General features: G+C 33.0%; 1 pseudogene; it reads left to right on the forward strand.

Annotated features, from left to right (window-relative positions):
• Window positions 1-1,902: 1,902 nt before the first annotated feature.
• The window catches only part of LOC115295322, a 37,249-nt pseudogene continuing 31,224 nt past the window's right edge, over window positions 1,903-7,927 (forward strand).

Genomic DNA, 7,927 nt, shown 5'->3' on the forward strand with positions numbered 1-7,927 from the left:
TAAATTAATTCAAAAAGGTGCACCTAAGGGTTTTTGTTATTTTTAAATTTTCATGCAGTACCTATTTATTTGGTGCAGATGTTTATCTTGCTGTGCACAGCAGCAGTGCCTGTCCACTGGAAGTGATAACCAAGGGCTCCACATTGAGCTATATAACAATTACCATCTTTCCAACAATATTGTCTTCAAAAGAGCTCTCTGCCTATCAACATCATGGCTCTCTTTTTTTGGACCAAGATCTCATTCATTAGAGAAGATTTTAGTGGGAAAATATCATTTTGATCATGAGCAACAATGAAGAAACAAAGAAGAATGATGAAACAGAATATATATATGTGTTCTTCCTAAGTGAATACATCAAGAGTGGTCAAAACGATGGTGAGAATGCTCTGTTGGTTGTTTCCTGAAAGGAAGTTTGATTTTCTTAACTCTGAATAATCCCAGGAGTGATACAAAAGACAATCAGAATGTCTTCACTCTTCCTCTGATATTCTACCAATCTTATCCTTGAGAAAACTCATAAAAAGTAACATGGTATTCTGCTGGAAGCCGTTTCTGAACTCACGAGGTTGAGAAAATCTCCTTGTGAGGTAAGGCGGGTTTGCAAGGCCTCCTGTTGTCAGATGGTGACTGATTCTACCTCAACTCAATTATTTTTGCTTGAGCACTGACGCCCAAGGCATGTAATTGACTGATATCAGGAGTGACTTGTCCTTTTACGCTAAAAATATACTAATTGTACCTTGTGAAAGAACTTATTAAAGGAATTTCTTCCTTTGTGATTATGGGAACAAATATTACATTTCCTAAGAAACCTGTTTATCTTGCCCTCGAGAAAACAGGCTATTGACCCCTGCTCACAAATAACTAACTCTTGCCTTTCCTATGCTAAAAACACTGCCTTGTATTTGAATGCTAAAGATACCTTCCTTCCCCATGTGAAGCATCTAAGTCACCTACATCAATTACTATTGATAAAGATTATGCATGAGTCTTCTGCCAATCTATGTTCTGGGAAACTTTTATATACCAAAGAATTTGTCATCAGAAATCATTGTCTAAGGCAATTGCCACTTCTGTTTTGTACCCCATACATTTTTTCACTAAATAAAGCTGACTCTGTTCAGTGCAAAGATGCCTGCTTGGTGATCAGAAAGAAACTGAGTCTCTCTCACTCCCATTTCCCAACACTGTCCATCCTGCAGGGAGCCCTGGACCTGATGGAGATGGACTCCGGCAGTATTCAATCATGAAAGCAAATTTGTGGAGTTTAGTTTATGAGAAAATAAGCCCTCCTACAAATAATGATTATAAATGTCATCATGCAACTTTGGATTTTATATCATCCAATCAGCAGAAAGACTCATTTTGAAAGTTGACCAATTTTCAACATTTGGCAAAATGTCTACTTCTATACAAAATTATTTTAAATATCTATAAAATCCTAGAAGTTTTAAATATTGAAGTACTTTATTCTTCATTCTTTAAAAAATAGCTTTTCTCTTAAATGACTAAGACATAATTGTTACTATATATTTCCTCACTAAAGTATACTCTGTGGTTTGCACTGTCATGTGTAGGATAGCAAAAAAGAAAACATCTTTGTTCTCATAATTTTTAGAAAAGATACTGTAAGATATATTCTATCACCATAAGAAACTTGTATTTACTGATCCTCTTGAATTAATTCTAATTATCATATTTTGCTTATGTGTGGAAGTGTGAAAGGCATTAGTTACATACTAAAAATTATCTGTATTAAAAGAGTTAAAATTGCCTTTAAAACATTTTCCTATTAAAAACGACAGCTTCTTTAACAGATGGTGCTGGGAGAACTGGACACTAACATGCAGAAGAATGAAATTACATAACTTTCTTACACCAGGCAAAAATAAACTCTAAATGGATGAAGGACCTGTGAGACAGGTGAGACAGGGAACTATCAAAATCTTCGAGGAGAAAGCAGGAAACAACCTCCTTGACCTCAACCACAGCACTTTCCTACTCAACAAATCCCTAAAGGCAAGGGAATCAAGCAAAAAGGAACTATTGGCACTTCATCAAGATAAAACGCCTCTGCACTACAAAGGAAACAAGCAAGAAAACTGATAGGCAACCAACGGAATGGGAAAAGATAGTTGCAAATGACATATCGGATAAAGGGCTAGTATCCAAAATCTACAAGTAACTCACCAAACTCCACACCTGGAAAACAAATAATCCAGTGAAGAAATGGGCAGAAGACATGAATAGACTTCTCCAAAGAGGACATCCAGATGGCCAACAGACACATGAAATGATGCTCAGTGTCACTCATCATCAGGGAAATGCAAATCAAAACCATACTGAGATACCACCTCATGCCAGTTAGAGTGGCTAAAATGAACAAATCAGGAGACTATAGATGCTGGTGAGGATGTGGAGAAATGGGCACCCTCCTACTGCTGGTAGGAATGTAAACTGGTACAGCCACTCTGGAAAACAGTGTGGAGGTTCCTGAAAAAATTAACAACAGCACTTCCCTATGACCCAGCAATAGCACTGCTAAGGATATACCCAAGGGATAAAGAAGTGGTGAAGCATAGGGTCACATGTACCCCAATATTCATAGTAGCACTTTCAACAATAACCAAATCATGGCAAGAGCCAAATGTCCATCAACTGATGAATGGATCAAGAAGATGTGGTTTATCTATACAATGGAATACTACATGGCAATGTGAAAGAATGAAATCTGGCCATTTGTAGCAACGTGGATGGAATTCAAGGGTGTCATGCTAAATGAAATAAGTCAGGCAAAGAGGACAGATACTGTGTGTGTTCACTCATATGTGGATCAGGAGAAACCTAACAGAAGACCATGGGGGAAGGGAAGGGGGAAAATAGTTGGGGAGAGGGAAGGAGACAAAGAGACTCTTGAATACTGAGAACAAACTGAGCGCTGATGAGGGAGGGGGTGAAGGGAAGGTGGGTGATGGGCACAGAGAAGGGCACTTGTTGGGATGAGCACTGGGTATTATATGGAAACAAATATGACAATAAACTATAAAAGAAAAAAAAAGCATTTTCCTGTTGTCCTTTGAGAAGTAGATATTTGTATATAATTTTGATCTTTTCCTTTGCTATTGTTTTTTATTTTCTTATAAAGATGGTCCAATTTGGTACTTCATATTTTCTTAAAGTTATATCTTATAATTTTCTATATTTAAAATCATTTTATTTTTAATTAAATGTCTTTATTATTCTGTCTTTAGGTTGCTTATTTATTTTTTCTCAAATTTTTCAGAATTATACTAGTGAGAGCTTTTTTAAAATATATATTTTAGAGAAACAGTTTTGTGTTTCTCTGATCATTTCTCACTCTTTTCTTGTATATTTTACTATTTTCTCATCTGTATCTTTATAAATGCTTTACTTTTATTTAATTTGAGTTTGATTATTCGTTGTTCAACTTCTTGATTAAAGGCTAAGTTAATGTACTCTCAATCTTTCTTATTTAATTCTTAGATTAATTCTTAATCTTTTTTAAGAAGTGAATTTACTTCTATAAATTATTCCCTCAAAATCACTTTGACTAAATCCCGGTTTTTACATACTAGAACTCTCACTATCACTCATTTAATTCTTTTTTAGTTTCTATTTTCATGTCATCTTTTATTCACAAATTATAAGGAAGTATATATTAATATTAACATATGGATTTAAAAATTAACCTTATTTTTTATTTATAATTTAATTGCACATGGTAAATGAATATTGCTTATATGTTATTGATTTTGCTGTGGTTGTAAAATTCTTTGGGTTCTATTACGCGATTGATGTTATCGGTTAGGATTAGATTTAGATATGAGAAGTGGGAATAAAAATAACATGGAATAGAAGTGTATTTCTCTCTCTCTCTCTAAATGTTTATTTTTGAGAGGGAAAGAGAGTGAGAAAGAGAGAGTGAATGGAAGGGGCAGGGAGAGACAGATTCAGAGGATCTGAAGCAGGCTCTGCACTGATGTGTCACACTCATGAACCGTGAGATCATGACCTGAGCGGAATCCAAGAGCTTGATGCTTAACTGACTGAGCCACTTAGGCACCATAATTTCTCTTTTATTTAACAATTTGGAAACAGCCTGATATGGAAAATTTGTTCCACAAATTCCTCTGGGATCCAACCCACTTGAATCTTTCTACTCCACAATATTCTAATATGCCCTCTATCTTCATGAAAGATTGAGCTCCAAGACTAATTTCATAGTTCAAACATAAAGATTAAGGCATGGCAAAAGAGAAGACATCAGGCATGCCCTACTTGCCTTTTAAGGAATATTCCAAGAAACTGCCACATTTCTACTTGTCTATTTCTAAAATACTGCACCCCATGCAAGTCTAGGATCTCTATGTGGTGCTCAATCTTGTCTATATGTCTAGAGTTTGGCCCTTTAAGTGATACATAAAATAGTATAGGACTCATCTTCTTCATAATCTCCCAAATATAGAAAGAGTACATAAAGAGTAAAAACTCTCACTCAGAAATAAGAGAGAAGGTGAAAAACTCATCAGAAATTAGTTTATAGTCCATCAAATCCTATAAGATAAAACTGGGAAGATTTTGTTCCTTTATATTGCATATTTGTCATGATTAGTCAATCAAATAGACCTTGGTTCTGTTTATTGATAATTTCTTTTTTTTATTATTCTCAGAGTTGCGTGGTCCCAGAGTCTTACATAGTGAGCTGTAGCATTTTCTAGCTTACCTCATATGAGATAATGTTGCTGATGCTCTGACAGTACTGACTTTATTATGAATTATTTAAATGTATAAAAGCTACGTGATTTACCATAGTCGTGTCTGTACCTGCTATTTCATTCAACTCAATGCTATACCATTGCCACTTCACTGTAATGATTATACAGTGTGTTCTTTTCAACAACATATTAATATTTGTATATTTATAAATGATAGCCCAGTTAATTATATACTCTTGCTTAGTTTCCTCTCTGGTTGTGCATCTGGTTATCCAGAAAAACTTTATATGGGATGGAATTATGGTAGGTGGTAAGACACCCAGGGGCATTTATTAAGTGATTCAAACCTAGCAGTATTTAGTTAGAATGTAATTTTACAAATTTGTAGGGATATTTAATACATTTGAATTTAGACAAATATTACTGAAATTACTATTAGATTTATATATATCAGAGATATATGTAAATCAGAGTAATTTTATTTAAGACTCCTTTATGCAGTCTTAGGATCTTTCATATTTTTATCTTGCTTACATCAGTAACAAAGGGCTATTTAGGCTAGCTATAAAATAAATTAAAAAAAATTTTTAGAAGGAAAGAATGAAAAGTCACATAGTGACCTGATCAGACATCATATCAAACAGATGTCATCAACATAAGTTAGAAATGGGGAGACACCGGGGCACCTGGGTGGCTCAGTCAGTTAAACCGCCTACTTCTGCTCAGGTCATAATCTCATGTTTCCTGAGATCGAGCCTCTTGTCAGGCTCTGTGTTGACAGCTCAGAGCCTGGAGCCTGCTTCGGATTCTGTGTCTCCTTCTCTCTCTGCCCCTCCCTTGCTCATGCTCTCTCTCTCAAAAATAAAGAAACATTAACAAAATTTAAAAAAGAAGAAATGGGAAGACATAATGTTCATGTTTTAGAAAAATGTTTTACAACTTGAACCATTAATTGTTAAAATATAGTGTCTAAGCATGTGATCCCCTTTTGTATTTAGGGGAAATGTATGACTCATAATTAGTTATTCAAACTTAACTTTCTATAATTACTCCAAAACCTAAATTGTAAGCAATTTAAAGTTTTCTTTCTTCGAACAGCTTTTAAAAAGCTGAATTTGTCTCTCTATATAAATTCCTTTAACACTTTGCAGTATTGATAGGTAGTATTTTAATTATATGAATCAAAATATATTACCCACATGTAGTTCTATTTATCATAATAACTCAGGCTCACTTTTCTTTATTCTAACAATTGAACAATTATAATTAACATTCATAAGAAGAAAAAATTACTGATTTTTTTACTAGATATTAAATCTATTTTAATGACCCAAGCATTTGAGAAAAATTTGGGTGGAGAATCAATGTGATGAAATTTTAAATGAAATCATATGTGAAATAAATTCTGAGGAAAGGCACCTAGATACCTCTTAAAATATATAATTGATTTTTATACACATTCATCTCTATAAGGGAATGGATGAGGTTAGTACAAACTTCAACTAATAATGGCCTCTAAAGTTAAGAACTATAAAATTATCAAGTGGAATAAAAATTTAACTAATCTACTAGCAAATTTAAAATTTGTAAGACATGATTGTAATTTTAAACTTCTTAAATAAGTTCTATAATACTACAGCCTTGTGGGTTAGTATATGGACGTTTAATGTAGACATTACACAATTTTGCAATAATTAAAAAGATCATTATTTTGTAGGGAAAAAAATAAATAAAATTCTTGTCCAGTTTGTAGATGATTTACATTGACCAAAACATTGGTAACTTCATTTTATACTAGTCTTTGTCTTCAGAGCTTAGTACAGAACTTAAATAGATAATTGAGTTGTATGTTTTATTTGTTGAGATAAATTTTAAGATATATTATACTATTTAGGAAGATTCGTCATTTATTTATCTACTGGACTGCATAGCTTAAAACAACATATTTAGAAGTTTAAAAATTACATCTACATTATTATAATATCAATTTATTCTTCTTGTTTTGACAACTACACTGATTGGATTAATATTTTCTTAACCTAATGCAGATTATTACGAAGTCAAAATAAAGATAGTACTTCAGGGGCAACTGGGTGGTTCACTCAGTTAAGTATCCAACTCTTAACTTCAGCTCAGGTACGATCTTGTAGGTCTGTGCTAACAATGCAGTGCCTGCTTGGGGTTCTCTCTCACTCTCTCTCTCTCTCTGCCCCTACTTTGCTTGTTCTCCCTATTTCAAAAGTAAATAAATAAATATTTTAAAAGATAGTATTTCATTTATTCTGAAACAAATTTTCTACACACTGTGATATGTAATATTTAGTTACAATAAATTTGATTAAAATGAGTTTGCCTATCGTACTGTTTTTGAACATCAAAGAAAAATATTCTTAAATCCTGTTTGATGCCAGAGATATCAGTAAACTTGAATCTCTTATGTATTGAAACACCTTCCATTCTTGTTGCCAAGTGTTCCTTACATGAGGATTGTTTTTTAACCTCTAAGACAATATTAAACTACTTGGTAGCAATTAAGATACTAAAATTTTAAACTGACACATTGATATATGTCAATTATTTCTTAATAAACTGGAAAAAAGAACCTAAGTTTTTAAAACTACATGTATTATTTATTATTGTTAGTGTGTTGCCTTTAAGATTAAATTTACTAAATCATTACATTTTTGTTACCCCTTTTGTTATCTATTAGTAGTTGTGGACTTTGTGTGAGAAAAATGTCAGAAGTCAACATATTACCTCAGCCTCACTAAAGTAAGGTTAAAACAAAGACTTATTTTTTAAATGTATGAAGCATATTAGTAGGGTTTTTAAAAATATATTATATATATTCATATATATGTAAGTTACAAGAGCATAAGAAAAATAATAGGAAAAAGAAACAAAATCACAAAATAAGTTTATATTTCACTTAGTTATCAAGAAAAATTCACTTTTTCATCAGACATGACATTTTTATCCACTCATTACCTGATTCTGGATTGAGTTCTGATGATAGAGTAGTGTTGTACAAGGAAGCATCAGAGAGCAGATGATGAACAGCCCAACTGCACTGTGAACATATTCAGTAAGTATTTAAAGTGTTTAATGTTTTTTCTTTTTCTTTTTCTTTATTTATTTTTGAGAGAGAGAGAGAGAGACAGCGTGAGCAGTGGAGGGTCAGAGAGAGA

The sequence above is a fragment of the Suricata suricatta genome, chromosome 7 (genome assembly GCF_006229205.1).
Source record: "Suricata suricatta isolate VVHF042 chromosome 7, meerkat_22Aug2017_6uvM2_HiC, whole genome shotgun sequence".
NCBI classification, from domain to species: Eukaryota; Metazoa; Chordata; class Mammalia; order Carnivora; family Herpestidae; genus Suricata; species Suricata suricatta.